This window comes from Saccopteryx leptura, unplaced genomic scaffold (assembly GCF_036850995.1).
Source record: "Saccopteryx leptura isolate mSacLep1 unplaced genomic scaffold, mSacLep1_pri_phased_curated manual_scaffold_61, whole genome shotgun sequence".
In the NCBI taxonomy this organism is placed as follows: domain Eukaryota; kingdom Metazoa; phylum Chordata; class Mammalia; order Chiroptera; family Emballonuridae; genus Saccopteryx; species Saccopteryx leptura.
In genome coordinates, this window is record NW_027095743.1 from 43,160 (window position 1) to 60,636 (window position 17,477).

The following is a 17,477-nucleotide window of genomic DNA, read 5'->3' on the forward strand; positions in this document are numbered from 1 at the left end:
TTGACAGTCCCTCATTTGGTAATATGTACAAAGGCCCCTTGATAATGGCTTTCTGGATTTCCAAAGAAGATACAGTACATAAGAATTAAAAGATAAAACAGACTATAAAGAAAGAAAAGCAGAGTATAAAGAAACAATTTGTGGAAGACAGAGATTATACTGTCAAACCCGTAAGAATGACTCATGGGAGACATCTTAGCATTAGACAAATCATATGAATCATGCAGACTTATCAACCTCTACCCTGACTAAAATTTTCTCTTTCAGCAGAACCACAGCCAGAGATACACCCATGTCCTTCCTGCTCTGTGGTCTTCTCGAGTCAGAAATTCCTCACTCAACATGTGGGATGCAATCACCCCCCTCAGATTCTCCCAGGAACATCTACAAGAAAACAGCTCCAATCAGAGGATTCCTGCCCAGAGGATCCAAGTCAGCAGCAGCAGCATACTGATACACACAACGGGGATGACAAAGCTGAAGGTCAAGAGGTCAAAGATAAGTCCAGCCTTTTGCTTAAAAGGACCAGGAAGAGGAGGATTTCAAGGGCCTTTTTCAAACCTTGTAAAGGACACATGGGAAGCTCTAGTGAGCAAGAGAGAATGATAAAGGAAGTGCCCAGCACAGGCCAGGAAGTAAATTTAGTGGACACAGGCAAAGTATCTATGGGAGTAGGAATGTCAAGAATTGTAGCTGTCAAGTATGGAGAGTGTGGGCAAGGCTTTGAAGATAAGTCACATATTCTCAGACAACAGAGGGCACACTCAGAGGAGAAGCCCTATGTTTGCAGTGAGTGTGAGCTAGGCTTTACATGGAAGTCAAACCTCCTCAAACACCATAGGACACACTCAGGGGAGAAGCCCTATATTAGTAGGGAGTGTGAACAAGGCTTTGCACAGAAGGCAGATCTCCACATACAGCAGAGTACACAATCAGGAGAGAAACACTATGTTTGCAGGGAGTGTGAACAAGGCTTTGCACAGAAGTCACATCTCCTCATACAACAGAGGACACACTCAGGGCAGAAGCACTATATTAGTAGGGAGTGTGAACAAGTCTTTGCACAGAAGGCAGATCTCCACATACAGCAGAGTACACAATCAGGGGAGAAACACTATGTTTGCAGGGAGTGTGAACAAGGCTTTGCACAGAAGTCCCATCTCCTCAGACCCCAGGGGACACACTCATGGGAAAAGCCCTATATTTGCAGGGAGTGTGAGCCAGGTTTTGCACAGAAGGCATTTCTCCTCATACACCAGAGAACACACTCAGGGGAGAAGCCCTATGTTTGCAGTGCATGTGAGTGAGGCTTTGCATGGAAGTCCCATCTCCTCATACACCAGAGGACACACTCAGGGGAGAAGCCCTATGTTTGCAGGGACTGTGAGCGAGGCTTTAAATGGAAGTCCAACCTCCTCAAACACCAGAGGACACACTCAGAGGAGAAGCCCTATGTTTGCAGGGAGTGTGAACAAGGCTTTGCACAGAAGTCACATCTCCTCATACACCAGAGGACACATTCAGGGGAGAAACCCTATGTTTACAGGGAGTGTGAATGGGGCTTTGCATGGAAGTCACATCTCCTCATACACCAGAGGACACACTCAGGGCAGAAGCCCTATGTTTGCAGGGAGTGTGAACTAGGCTTTGCACGGAAGTCACATCTCCGCATGCACCAGAGGACACATTCAGGGGAGAAACCCTATGTTTGCAGGGAGTGTGAACGAGGCTTTGCACAGAAGTCACATCTCCTCATACACCAGAGGATATACTCAGGGCAGAAGCCCTATGTTTGCAGCGAGTGTGAACGAGGCTTTGCACAGAAGTCACATCTCCTCATACACCAGAGGACACACTCAGGAGAGAAACCCTATGTTTGCCGGGTGTGTGAGCGAGGTTTTGAACAGAATTCAAGTCTTCTCAGACACCAGAGAAAACACTCAGGGGAGAAGCCTTATGTTTGCAAAGAGTGTAGTGAGTTATTAGCATAAAATTGCATCTCCATAGCCATAGCTGTTACATGGGTCATATCCCACCACTGAAGAGACTTCAGAAGGAGTCTATTAACCATTTCCCTCCCAAGAGTGTAATTAATACAGAAGTAACTGGTTAAACAAATTCTTCACTTTCATAACAGATGAGCTAGACAAACAGTTCCTTAAGTGCTATGGGAATGTCAACACCAATCTCTTCCATGGTATCTTGGCCTCCTGTTCTAATAAATCTTATCTTCATAAAACTTTAAAGCTCACATACCTCATTACCCATTTCTCTGGAACCAGAGATCCAGGAGAGCCACAGAGAACTCACACTGTCATACATAGAAACTCAGCAACTGGAAATGTGGAAGTCTGAATTCAATCTACTTAGCTTACTGCCCAGGGAAAGATTTGAGACAGACTCACCAGGAAAGGAATTTCCTTGACTCCCAGGAAGTGGAGCCTTTTCTCCTAGTAGGCTCACAATCCTCCTCCCTGGGCTTCTCTTGGCTCCTGTCATGATTTCCTCTGACCTCTGTGTCTCAGTGGTGCATACCAGGGAAGAACATGTGCATGTGCATGTCTATGTACCTGGCTCAGTCTAGGCACCTGGTCTCCCTCACTCTTCACTGGCCTCTACAAGGTGAGCATCTCGTGGTGCATAACACCTGGACTACAGATCATTCAGTAGTTGCTTTGAATATCAGCTCTGCCCTCACCAGCTGTGCGACCTAAGGCAAGATTCTCAACTTCCATTTTTCTGTATTTTAATCTATAAAATGAGAATGGTGCCTGACCAGGCAGTGGTGCAGTGCATAGAACCCTAAACTGGAATGCAGAGGACCCAGGTTCAAAACCCCAAGGTTGCCAGCTTGAGCACAGGCTCACCAGCTTGATTGAGTGTGGGGTTGGAGGCTTCAGTGTGGAATCATAGACATGGCCCCAGGATCACTGGATTGAGCCTAAGGTTGGTGGATTAAACAAGAGGTCATTCACTGTGCTGTAGCCTCCTGGTCAAGGCACATATGATAGCAATGAACAACTAAGGTTCCCTAACAAAGAATTTATGCTTCTCATCTTTATCCCTTCATGTCTTTCCCTATCTGTCCCTCTCTCTGTCTCACTTGCAAAAAAAAAAAAAAAAGGAAAAAATTGCTTCTCTCTCTGCATTATCTAAAATGAATTAAATTAAAAAACACTAGACTTGCCTGATCAAGGCACATATGAAAGTTGATGCTTTCTACTCTCACCTTCTCCCTCCCTGTCTCTCTACACTCTTTAAAATAATTTTTTTAATATTTTTCTGAGGTTGGAAATGGGGAGACAGTCAATCAGACTCCCACACGCACCCGACCAGGATCCACCCAGCATGCCAACCAGGGGGCGATGCTCCACCCATATGGGGCACCACTCTGTTGCAACTAGAGCCTTTCTAGCACCTGAGGCATAGACCTTGGAGCCATCTTCAGTGCCCGGGCCAACTTTGCTACAATGGAGCCTTGGCTACAGGAGGGGAAGAGGGAAACAGAGAGGAAGGAGAGGGAAAAGGGTGGGAAAGCAGATGGGCGCTTCTCCTGTATGTCCTGGCTCAGAATCAAACCCAGGACTCCTGCACATCAGGCTGATGCTCTACCACTTAGCCAACCGGCCATGGCCTAAAATAATTTGTTTTAAGGAGAGTCCTTTCATTTATTTATTTTTTTTATTTATTATTATTAGAGAGAGAAAAGGGAGAGAGAGAGAAAAGATATAGAGAGAACAGAGGGAGGAGCAGGAAGCATCAACTCTCATATATGCCTTGACCAGGCAAGCCTGGGCTTTTGAACCAGCAAACTCAGCATTCCAGGTCAATGCTTTACCCAGTGCACCACCACAGGTCAGGCTGGCCTAAAATAAATTTTAAAAAATAAATAAAATATAAATTGCTACACTCAATCTGTAGGAATAGAGATCTTCATCCCAAATATTTAGAGTCATTTTGGCTCAAATGAGATTCTAAAATCTCCCAGTTTTCAGGTTTCTTATGTTGATGAGACCAAGCACCTACCCTTGTAAAAATACGCTCTGCCTGATGTATCATTAGGAAATGACACAATAAGACTACAATAATTCAACACTCACACATATTAGAACTGCTAACTCCAAATATGACAGCACCAATGTTCGCATGCATTCACTGTTAAATTCTTGGAGGTCCCCTGACTGAGGATCAAGCCTACAACCTTGGTGTATCAGAATGATGCTTTAACTAACTGAGCTACCTGGTGAGGGCATAACCCTGGGTTTCATCCAACTCTCATTTAGGGATAAAAAATAATCTTTCAGAACCAATATAGTAACACAAAAAAAGAAAATGCAGAGATAGAAAATATAACTAAGGAGGGAAGGGCACGCCCACTCTTCCCTGAGAAGAAAGAAACAAGAAGAATGCAAGAGAAGGGAGCCTACAGGGGTAACTGAGTCAGGCAGTTATAGATTAACTATTTCCTATAGTTCTCTGAAAGGGTGAACTGGGGCCACTTGCTACGCAAAGCAAAGAAGATAGAACTTATCTGAAAACCACTTCCCCTTTTCATTTCTCAAAAGCTTTTAAGAAACAGTGTTTACATATCTTAATTGAAAAAATTCCAACACATCCTCTGAATCTACCTAAAATCACCTCCCATCCTGGAGTCATGGGAGTGACATATACATCTTGACAAAGGGATCATGAGCCCCTTGCTTTAAAACCTCTATTCTGTAAAAGGTATATAAGATGTAAAAAATCTAACTTCGAGAGACAAGATGGCGCTGGAGTAGGCGGACGTACCAGCATCTACCTCCCAGAACCAAAGTGGATTACAAACTAATTTTATGAACTATCAGCTGGAAAAACCAACTTTGGACTAAACTAAAAGGACTCTTCAACCAAGGAATGCTGAACAAGCCACACAGAGACTGGTAGGAAAAGCGGAAACGCGGAGAGGGTTGCCCAGCTCCTCGGAGCGAACGGCAGCAGGGAGAGACTCACGTGGTGGGAAGTGAGTTTAGCAGAGAGGAAAGGGTCCTGAGCCCCAGGAACAAAGCCCCAGCCTGCAGCCCCAGACCCAGGAAGAGGCGTAAAGACAGTATTTAGCCAGAAACAAGTCAGGATACTGTTTGTGAGGGAGTCTGATTTCTCAGACCCAGGATCCTTCTTAAAGGGACCACGCAGAACATCTCTCTCACAAACACTCACCCGGGGCTCCTGGAGACGGAGGGAGAGGGGAGAGAACCACAGTAACAGGAAGAGAGTATAATCTAGGAGGCACAGGGAGAAACATTTTGGGAGATAGCCACCCTAACCCCTGGGACGAGTCACTCCCCAAAGCTGAAGTGAATATTTCCCCCAGAAATAGCAATACCAGCAAAGGGAAGCAGGAGAGCAGCCAAACAAGCTCCCCCGCAGCATTCAGAGCAGAGTCCCATAGAAGGAGGGAGCTTTAGGGTCTACAGTAGTGAGTCTTAGGGTCCGAGCTGCAACACCCCCACCCACACGGCTGAGGGTGAGCCGGAGGGCGGGCGGCAGCGGGAGACAAAAGCGCGGTTCTGCTGGCAGGGTTGGAAGCCGGCTGGCCACCACTGGGCTCAGGTGTGAGCTCAATCTTGCCCGGCTAGGGAGAAGGGGGCGTGCAAAAGCGGCCAAGCTCAGCTGCCGGCAGCCTGTAATCCAGCCTCGGGAGAAGGGCGGGAAACCTGGAAAGGGTAGAAACCAGCCCCAGAGCAAGGGAAGAGGAGCACATCCCTGCCCCGCCCGTGCAACCCAGGCTTGCGGTCTGACTTGGTAGCCGGTTCCTCCCGCGAGGGTGGAGCCAAAAGCCCAGAAGAGGCGGAGTTCCGCTACGGAGCTGAGCTTGGGCACGCAGCCCTGCCTGGTGGTAGAGCCAAGGCTAGCAGCTGTTCCTTGAGTGGGATCATCCGGCAAAGGCAGGGCGAAAGCTCGGAAACAGGCCAAGACCCGCAGCTGAGCAAAGGTGCTCGCCAGTGCCCTCAGGACCGAGCATAACGTCACACACGGGGGTGGGGCAAAGGCCAAGGCCACCAACCCTTGTGCACCCGAGCACGTGATCACAGCCACTCCCGTGAAGAGAAAATGCGGAGGCAGAGAAATACAACACAAATAAACCAAGAGAAATCCCCAGAAAAGGACCTAAGTGAATCAGATATAACCAAATTACCAGATGCAGAGTTTAAAATAACGATTGTTAGGATGCTCAAAGATATTAGAACCACCATAGATGGCCATTACAAAAACCTAAATAAAGAGATAACAAATATAAAAAAGGACATTGAAATAATAAAAAAGAATCAGACAGAAATGACAAATACAATATCTGAAATAAAGAATACAATGGAAGGAATTAAAAGCAGGATGGATGAAGCAGAGAATCGAATCAGTGAGTTAGAGGACACAATAAATAAAGGCACGGAAGCAGAGCAGAAAAAAGAAAAGAGACTCAAAAAGTCTGAGGAAACTCTAAGAGAGCTCTGTGACAACATGAAGAGAAATAACATCCGCATCATAGGGGTTCCTGAAGAAGAAGAGAAAGAACAAGGGATAGAGACATTGTTCAAACAAATTATAGTGGAACACTTCCCCCAGTTAAGGCAGGAAAATGTCTCACATGTTCAGGAAGCACAGAGAACTCCATTAAGGAGAAACCAAAAAAAACCAACCCCAAGACACATCATAATTAAATTACCAAAGCTAAATGATAAAGAGAAAATATTAAAAGCTGCGAGAGAAAAAAAGACTATCACTTACAAAGGAGCCCCCATAAGGATGACTTCTGACTTCTCAACAGAAACACTTGAGGCCAGAAGGGAATGGCAAGAAATATTCAAAGTAATGCAGAACAAGAACCTACAACCAAGACTACTTTATCCAGCAAGGCTATCATTTAAAATTGAAGGAGAAATAAAAAGCTTTACAGACAAAAAAAAACTCAAGGATTTCACTGCAACCAAACCAAGGCTGCAAGAAATGCTAAGGGACCTGTTGTAAACAGGTCAAAGTAAAAAAAGAATATAGCAAAAGAGAAAAACAGTTTTTTAAAGAAAAAAAATGGCAATAAACAATTACATATCAGTAATAACCTTAAATGTTAATGGATTAAACGAGCCGATCAAGAGACATAGGTTAGCTGCATGGATAAGAAAACAGGACCCATACATATGCTGTCTACAAGAGACACACCTTAAATCAAAAGATGCACACAGACTGAAGATAAAAGGATGGAAAAAAAATATTTCACGCAAATGGAAATGAAAAAAAAGCTGGGGTAGCAATACTTATATCAGACAAAATGGACTTTAGAACAAAGACCATAGTTAGAGATAAAGAAGGTCACTACATAATGATAAAGGGAGCAATCCAAAAGGAAGATATAACCATTATAAATATCTACGCACCTAATATAGGAGCACCTAAATATATAAAGCAGACTTTGATAGACTTAAAGGGCAAGATCAACAGCAATACTATAATAGTAGGAGATTTCAATACCCCATTAACATCATTAGATAGATCCTCAAGAAAGAAAATTAACAAAGAAACAGCAGACTTAAAGGACATATTAGATCAACTCGATCTAATAGATATCTTCAGAACCTTTCATCCTAAAGCAGCAGAATATACATTCTTTTCAAGCGCTCATGGTACATTCTCTAGAATAGACCACATGTTAGGGCACGAAAGCGGTCTCAACAAATTTAAGAAGATTGTAATCATATCGAGCACATTCTCTGATCACAATGGCATTAAACTAGAAATCAACCACAATAGAAAAATTGAAAAACATTCAAACACTTGGAAACTAAATAGCACGTTATTAAACAATGAATGGGTTAACATTGAGATCAAAGAAGAAATTAAAAAATTCCAAGAAACAAACGATAATGAGCATACATCAACTCAAAATTTATGGGACACAGCAAAAGCAGTCCTGAGAGGGAAGTTTATAGCATTACAGGCATACCTCAAGAAGCTAGAAAAAGCTCAAATAAAAAACTTAACCCTGCATCTAAAAGAACTAGAAAAAGAACAGCAAGTAAAGCCCAGAGCTAGTAGAAGGAAGGAAATAATAAAGATCAGAGCAGAAATAAATGACATAGAGGCTAAAGAAACAATACAGAGGATCAATGAAACCAGGAGCTGGTTCTTTGAAAAGGTAAACAAGATCGATGAACCTTTAACAAGACTCACCAAGAAAAAAAGAGAGAGGACTCAAATAAATAAAATTAGAAACGAGAGTGGAGAAATAACAACTGACACAACAGAAATACAAAATATTGTAAGAAAATACTATGAAGAACTGGACGCCAAAAAACTAGACAACCTAGATGAAATGGAAAAATTCCTTGAATCATATAATCTTCCAAAAATCAATCTGGAAGAATCAGAAAACCTAAACAGACCAATTACAACAAATGAGATTGAAACAGCTATCAAAAAACTCCCAAAAAAGAAAAGTCCTGGGCCTGATGGCTTCACAAGTGAATTCTACCAAATATTCAAAAAAGAACTAACTCCTATCTTCTCAAGCTATTTCAAAAAATTCAAGAGGAAGGAAGACTCCCAAACTCCTTTTATGAGGCGAGCATAATTCTGAATCCAAAACCAGGCAAAGACAACACAAAAAAAGAAAATTATAGGCCAATATCCCTGATGAACTTAGATGCAAAAATCCTCAACAAAATATTAGCAAACCGGATCCAGCAATATATGGAAAAAATCATACACAATGATCAAGTAGGATTTATTCTTGGGAGGCAAGGCTGGTACAATATTCACAAATCAATCAATGTGATTCATCACATAAACAAAAGAAAGGAGAAAAACCACATGATAATTTCAATAGATGCAGAAGAGGCATTTGATTAAGTCCAGCACCCATTCATGATCAAAACTCTCAGCAAAGTGGGAATACAGGGAACATACCTCAACATGATAAAGGCCATCTATGACAAACCCACAGCCAACATCATACTCAATGGGCAAAAATTAAAAGCAATCGCCTTAAGATCAGGAACAAGGCAGGGGTGCCCCCTTTCACCACTCTTATTCAACATCATTCTGGAAGTCCTCGCCACAGCAATCAGACAAGGTAAAGATATAAAAGGCATCCAAATTGGAAAAGAAGAAGTAAAACTATCATTATTTGCAGATGATATGATATTGTATATAGAAAACCGTAAAGTCTCAGTCAAAAAACTACTAGACCTGATCAAAGAATTTGGCAAGGTGGCAGGATATAAAATCAACACTCAGAAATCAGAGGCATTTTTATACACTAATAATGAACTGTCAGAAAGAGAAATCAGGGAATCAATCCCCTTTACCATTGCAACCAAAAAAATAAAGTACCTAGGAATAAATCTAACTAAGGAGATTAAAGACTTGTACTCGGAAAATTATAAAACATTGATAAAAGAAATCAGAAAAGATACGAATAAGTTGAGGCATATACCGTGCTCATGGTTAGGAAGAATAAACATCATTAAAATGTCTATATTACCCAAAGCAATTTATAAATTCAATGCAATACCAATGAAAATACCAATGACTATCTTCAAAGACATTGAACACATATTCCAAAAATTTATATGGAACCAAAAAAGAACACGAATAGCCTCAGCAATCCTGAAAAGGAAGAAAAAAGCGGGAGGTATCACACTTCCAGATATCAAGTCATATTATAAGGCCATTGTACTCAAAACAGCATGGTACTGGCATAAGAACAGGCACATAGATCAATGGAACAGAACAGAGAACTCAGAAATAAACCCACAGCTCTATGGACAACTGATATTTGACAAAGGAGGTAACACAATACAATGGAGTAAAGACAGCCTCTTCAACAAATGGTGTTGGGAAAACTGGACAGCTACCTTCAAAAAAATGAAACTAGACCACCAACTTACACCACTCACAAAAATAAACTCAAAATGGATAAAAGACTTGAATGTAAGCCGTGAAACCATAAGCATCTTAGAAGAAAACATAGGCAGTAAGCTCTCTGACATCTCTCGCAGCAATATATTTGCTGATTTGTCTCCACAGGCAAGTGAAATAAAAGACAGGATAAACAAATGGGACTTTATCAAACTAAAAAGCTTCTGCACAGCTAAAGACAATAAGAACAGAATAAAAAGACAAACTACACAATGGGAGAACATATTTGACATAGCGTCGGACAAGGGGTTAATAACCAAAATTTATAAAGAACTTGTAAAACTTAATACCAGGAAGACAAACAATCCAATCCAAAAATGGGCAAAAGAAATGAATAGACACTTCTCCAAAGAGGACACACAGATGGCCAATAGGCATATGAAAAAATGTTCAACATCACTAATGATTAGAGAAATGCAAATTAAAACCACAATGAGATATCACCTCACAGCAGTCAGAATGGCACTCATCAATAAAACAACACAGAATAAGTGCTGGCGAGGATGTGGAGAAAAGGGAACCCGTGCTCAAGCCGGATGAGATTATTACATTTTCTTGTTCAAGCGCTCTCTTGGTTTTTTTATTCTACTCTGAAGTTTATTGAACATCGTTATGACTGTTTGCTTTAATTTTTTTATCTGTTCGATTACCCATCTCCATTTCATTAGGATATTTCTCTAGTTTTTTCCTTGTTCCTTTATTTGGGATATATTCTTCTGTCTCCACATTTTGTTTGTCTGTTTTTGTTCCTTTGAGTTGAATGGAATAGTCATCTTTCCCAATCTTGAAAAAGTTGTCTTTGTTACACTGTGTGTTGAATAGTTTCAGCCTGCAAGTTGTTGTTGTGGGGAGATGCATGTAGTGCCTGTCTGTCACCTGGCCTGAAGGAGTGGGTTCTGAATGGGCCACCTGGGGTGTGTGAGCATCCTTGCCTTTTAACCTAGGCAGGGCTGCCTGGTGTAAAAGGGGCTGCGTGGTGTGTGCTTTGTGTGTCCTGTTTTAATTATCTGTTGTCACAGCATGGTCTGCGCTGGGTTACCTGATTGCTTTCTTCTATCTCACCCTTCATTAGATCCACCCTTTGTCCTGGTGGGGTAGCCTGGGTGCACACACAGCCTGAATTTGTTCATTCTTCACCTTCTCAGGGCTTGGCAGCCCTGTGCACATGCACAGCATTGCCCCCCTCACTCCACACTGGGCCGCAAGGTTTTGCTAGCTTTGTGCTTTCTTGGATAGAGCAGCCAGACCAGTGCATGCAACAGCGCCCCCCATTCTCTGCACTTGCTCTGATCAGGGAGTCCTGTGTGCAGACCATAGACCATTTGACAGCTCCATATTTTCCAGGAGAGGTAATGCCAGTAGTGACCCACTATCGCTGCACTATTCTCTGGGTTGAATAGTCCTGCAGCTGGTACTGGAGTGTTTTGCTATCTCTGCACTATCTCTATGTGGGGGGCACCCTCTCTATGTGGGGGGCACCACATTCACGTGCAGCTCAGTGGGTGAAGTTTTGCCACTGCCCCATACCTACCTGCTGGGTTGATATCCGGGAAGAGGAGCTCTCTTTACACAAGCTACACTGCCCTCATGATTTTGTTGTATTTAGCTCCAGGAGGGGTGGCTGGGGATGTGATGCAGCGCCCAGCAGGTGATCATAGAGCCTGGATGGAGCTCCTGTCTTCTATCCACATGCCCAGGAGTTGTAAACTGTGGTGCTCACTGGTCTCTTTAGTCCTGAGCTGTTCCTTCACCTCCTGCAGAGCTCTCCTGGTTCCTCAGCCTTCCCTATGCGGGTTGTCTCTCTCTCTCTCTCTCTCTAGATTGTTGTGTTAAAGCTGTTTAGTGGTTTCTCAGTTGTCTTTCAGGAGGAATTTTTCTAAGCAAAGGGGTACATTGAATGGGTACATGTACATGGGTACAGCATCCACATGTACTATATGTTGGATCCACTGGAGAGTTGTGAAATAAAGTCTGATATTGGCTGCAGCAACAGGCTTCTGCTCCGATACATTCTTATTTTCCATATTCAAATTTCTATACAATTTTTGAAACATTGGTTTTTCCTCTGACTTTAATTAGTTGTTGGATCCAGGAGTAGTTTATTTTCACCTTGTTTAGTCTTTTTCTCCTGTGAGGATTGGCATAATAACTGTCGAGCTTCTTACTTATAGGACCAGAAACTGGAAGTCTTGGATAGTCACTTTTTATCTCTTGGCTTCATGTTCCTTATCTGTAAAATAAAGGGATCAAATCACTCTGTGGTGCCTAAAGTCTCCTCTAGCTCCAGCATTCTGTTCATTCCATGAGCACCAAGTTGCGTGAATGATGGTGCCAATTTGTGACATTTGCTACCATTCTACAGGTAGACATGCAGGTGGACTAAGAGAGGCCCATTTTTTTCAAGTCATTCCTTGATTACATTTATCAAATCCAGGATGTTCAAGAGTCCAAGAAATTCAACATTGTGGAGCCATTAAGTTTCATGTATTCTTTAATGCTCTAAAAATATTTTCTGAATGCTTGGTAAATGCAGAGAACTTTTATTATCAACTTTGGATTTCAAAGAATGTGAATGTGTATAATTGTTATGAATCTCTTTTTTTCCTTCCCATTTTTTCTCTCTAGTTATGATTCTTTTTTCTCTTTTTTTCTTTCTCTCTTCCTCTTTCCCTCCCTGAATTTCTTTGTTCCCCTTCTTTTCATCTTGTTTTTCTTCTTCCTTCCTGCCATGCTTTCATAAAGCCTTTGAAAGTGCCCACCATATATCAGGCACTATGCTAGGAACTCGTGTCCCTGCAGTCAGTGACTTCCCACTCTACTATTTTTACTTCTTTCTCATATGTGCTTAAATGGGGGAAAAGGAGACTCCAGCAGAGAGAGTGACCCCTTGCTCAAGCCAGTGACCATGGGGGTCATATGTATAATCCATCCCATGCTCAATCCAATGACTTGCACACTCAAGCTGGTGAGCCCACCCTCATGCTGGTGACCTCTGGATTCGAACCTGGGTCCTCTGATTCCCAGTGCAACTCTATATCCACTGCACCACTGTCTGGTTAGGTGGAAACTATTGGTTCTGAAAGAGGCATGCTCAGTCTAGAAGGGGAGAGGTGTTGGGTTAAATCTGTTATGATTATCCATTTGCTCATTTTCCCTTGTAGCTCTCTTCTGTATAATTAGAATTTATGTTATTGAGCACAGGCCAATTTGGAGCTCCCTAGTTAATTAAAGTCACTGATATGAAGTGCTATTCATTTCTATTAGTGCATTTTGCCCTCAAGTGTACTGTATGCTATTATATAATTTTGCATGTAATACAGATATGTGTGAAAGGAGGTTTACATTTGTTCATATGGAAACAACACAATAGTTCATGAATAGTAATCCCACAAATAACTATTTGACATACTAAAAAATGTAAACCTACTTTTGTACCACCTGTGTGCCTTTACCCAGTCTTTCATTTTCAATCTCTTTGTACCTTTATCAGAGGTAGATTTAACGTTGGGCACACCAGGTGTGCACCCTGGGCCCTGACTTATGAAAGGGCTTGCAAAACCCTAACTTGACATTTTTTTCTAGTCACAAGGGGCCCAATATTTTCTTGTGCACCCGGGGCCTCAAGCGACCTTAGTCCATCTCTGACCTTTATGTTTTAGGTGACTTCGTGTCCTATATTAGTAATGAATAGTTATTAAAATCTATAAGGAATGGAGTTTGGTCAAAGCTCCAATATGTTTTTAAATTTACTTTTCTCACAGTATTTGTTATATAATGCATATTGTTTTCCTGCAACTAAAAAGATATCTCAGACAAAATTTTCATATGTATGTGCAGGTATTACTGGGCATTATTTTTCAATTTGTCTGTTGACATGGCATTATCCCAAAGTTTTATTTATTTATTTATTTTTTACACAGAGAGAGAGAGTCAGAGAGAAGGATAGATAGGGACAGACAGACAGAAACAGAGAGAGATGAGAAGCATCAATCATCAGTTTTTTTTGTTGTGGCTCCTTAGTTGTTCATTGATTGCTTTCCCATATGTGCCTAGACCATGGGCCTTCAGCAGATCGAGTGACCCCTTGCTCGAGCCAGAGACCTTGGGTCCAAGCCAGTGAGCTTTGCTCAAACCAGATGAGCCTGTGCTTAAGCTGGCGACCTCAGGGTCTTGAACATGGGTCCTCTGCATCCCAGTTTGATGCTCTATCCACTGAGCCACTGCCTGGCCAGGCATTACCCCAAAGTTTTAATTATTGTATCTTCATACTGGAATGCATGTCTGTGTCTAGTTGTGCAAGCTTCTGTGTTTTATTTTGCTTTTCAGAATTGTCCTGTGCATTGCGGGTGCTTATCATCCTCATTTCTGTGCACACTGCCTGCCGTTATGACCTGCTCTCAGTCCAGGCTCATGACAATCTAAAGTATCTACATACATTGCAGTTGTCCCTTGGGCCACCATCTGAACTGGGTGAGAAACATGTGTTCAAAGATCATTCTGGAACCTGAATGATTGTCCTAGGAATGTAGAAACCACACCCCATTAGTGCAGTGTGTTATCCTCTGAGGATTGAGGAGTAATCTAGAATGTTATCCATTGATGAATATGTAGGGTCACAGTGCTTTCTGTGTTGTTCTTCATGTCTTTGTGTAATGTTATGAGAAAAATGTTCACATTCTGAGGTTTATAGTCAGGACACATTGAATGAGTCAGCTCTGGAATGACCATCTCTTCTGTTTGGTTGAATGTGAAACCTCCCCATCCTCTTCCCCAATGGCCAGGTGAGATAGGGAGCAAGGAAAAGGTGTAGGGCTCTGAGGAAGCTCAGTTTCCCCACATAGCCTGCTATGAGCAGGTAGTTATTTGTCAGAGGAAAGCCAGAGCACCGAATGACTTTCCATTCCCATCCTGAGGAAGTGAAGGTTGAGACAAGGCATACATGACTAAAGGCAGTTGTGTGCATCCAGGGAAGGCCTCAAGGATGCAATGCTTGGCCCTGCTGGAGCATTCTGCAGGTCAGAAATCAGACAGAAGAAGGTTGTGTTGTTATGTCTCAGACAGGGCAAGAGCAATCTAATCAGTTTTGCAAAACTAAAAATTAAAATTGGACACTGTATTCTGCTTGTTAGTTTCTCATGCATGATGTCATGTTTCTGATTAATAAATTCAATAGCTGATGGGGGCAACCCTGACCCAAGCACTGAGCCCCAATCTGCAAGCAGGGCCCTGCGCCACCCAGCTGGCAGCTTGCAGTGCGACTGTGGGGCGACGAGGCTTCTCTGTCTGGCAGAACGTGACACTCCTGGAAAAGACAGACATCAATCAGCTAACAAAGTACTTCTCCTATGAGCACTTCCACGTCATCTGCTGCAAGTTCTGGGAGCTGGACACAGACCACAACCTGCTTGCTCATCGACTCACAGTGCCGAGTGGACTGAGTGACATGGTGACAGGTGGTCTCTTGGATGAGCCCCATGAGACGTGCTGGTCTAGTTCCTCTCAAATGGGAGGACATGTGAAGATTTTTTGAGACAGGGAACATGTTGGTGTAAGTTTTATAAAGACTGAGTATGTGTGGTTTAAAAGGAAGGGGGTGAAATGAAGGGGGTTTGGAGAACATTCAGGAGGAAACTTCTTGGGCTGAGGGGCAGCTTCTTCCTGCTGTCATCCCTACCTATTTGATATTTCCCTTGTGAAGTTCTCATTGGGGTATTGGGGAATAGAAGTGTAGGAGCATTTGATTATAGGTAATACTAGAGATTTCTCTCATCCTGGCCTGTAGGAACTTGATAAAAAAGGGGGCAAGTATTTGGAGATTAGACATGCAGAGATAAGGAGGGTTGTATAGTGGGGGTGAAAGTTTTCCCATGTGTCAGGAGCCAATCCACAACTGCTGGCTGACAAGGTCACAGCAGGAGAAGACCCACAACTGCTGACTGACAAGGTCACAGCAGAAGAAGATAAAAAACTGCTGATTGACAAAGTCATAGCAGAGAAGACCAATGGCTCTGGGGTGACAAAGTCACCGCAAAGGAAAGGCACAATGATACTTCCCCCTTTGACTTTTTGAATTAATCTGGCCTTATATCCCCCCCTTTTCTGGGTGTGTGCTATTATTTGTGGCACAGGGATAATAATACCGTGCTTTCCCTGTAGATTCGTAGTGATTTCTTTGGATATGAGACAGAGGGTGTGAGTTCCACAGAAAAGCCTGTAAGCCCCTTGAACTGGGCTCATAGACATAAGAGGCTGGCTATGATATCCCTCGTAAAGGGTTAAGTTTGTAGGAGAATTCCTTCTTAATCATGTTAAAAAGAATAAATTGTGACTTAGGAGGCAGTGGCTGTGCACAGAGCACCCTTTGGCCTTCACTTAACATTTTTTCCTCCCTAGACTTTTCATGTGATAAGTAGAGAAACATTCCTTTCTTCTAGCTTATTTGATCTGCAAATAGTGGTATCTTCTGAGAAGAATAGAGTCAGAACTTAACTAGTGTTTAAATAAAATGTAGGAAGTAATAACAGTTAATGTCTTGTGTTGCTGCTGGGCTATCTTGCAAGTGCACTCTGCATATCTTTGGGTGAAAGCTATTCTTAATGTTATGTTAATTTCTTTAGAGGAAAGCCTTTCAGAATCTTGTGAGAAAAAGTAGGACACTGCATAAACTCAAGGCCATTTACCTGAGCAAGCGGTGGTCCATTGTTAGTCGTCTGCTAAATATCTCTCTGCCCCTTAACTCACAACAGACTAATACTTTAAAAGCTTTTACTGATGTTGTTATTCAAGTTATTTTGAATGATTTGCTACCTGATTTGTGACTCATAGATATAAATTAACTGATATCTGGAAACATGCGAACATAGTGAAACAAAAGCAATAATTAACACCATGTGATTGTAACTCGGTGTGCGTGTATAAAAAGGGAGCTATACTAGCATGTGGCAGAGATGCCTGGCAGAAAATGCTAACTGGAAAATAAAGAGAAAGAAAAGAATTCGGCTCTCTCACTCCATTTTCGCCGACGCCGTCTCCTCCTGTGGGACGCCTGGATCCCCCCCAGGGCTGGACCCTGGCACCCATGGTAAAATTAGAGATTTTTTTCCTGGCAGCCCTGGAGAGAGCAGTTAGTTTGCATTAAAAGAAATGATTCATGTCCATTTGTAGGCTCTTCTTCAGCCAAAAAGACCCAGCAGTCTTGTCCCCTTACTATGTAAAGGGTAAAAAGACTGAGAAGCATTAAGAGGTGAATCCTATTCATTCTCCTAGTTCTTCAGAGATCCGAGAAAGCTTTAGTGTTAGGGGACCTGTAGGTGTTGAAAGATAGGATTTAGGAGGTTTGCTGATATAGGGTTTCATATGTTTCTGTATTATGAGGGCAGGTTTCAGGTTTGATGTGTAAGGTTAGGTAGATTTTTCCAACTTTCTGATAGGCGAAGTTCTGCATGCAGTTTTGTAAGAAACTAGTGAACAAACATGAGAGACAGGGTCCAAAAGTTAGAAAAATAAATAGGAGAGTGAGTGGACTA

At 42.4% G+C, this 17,477-nt stretch overlaps 1 pseudogene; it reads left to right on the forward strand.

The window, feature by feature from the left end:
• The window catches only part of LOC136387069 (histone-lysine N-methyltransferase PRDM9-like), a 42,229-nt pseudogene extending 27,770 nt beyond the window's left edge, over nucleotides 1-14,459 (forward strand).
• Nucleotides 14,460-17,477: the final 3,018 nt, after the last annotated feature.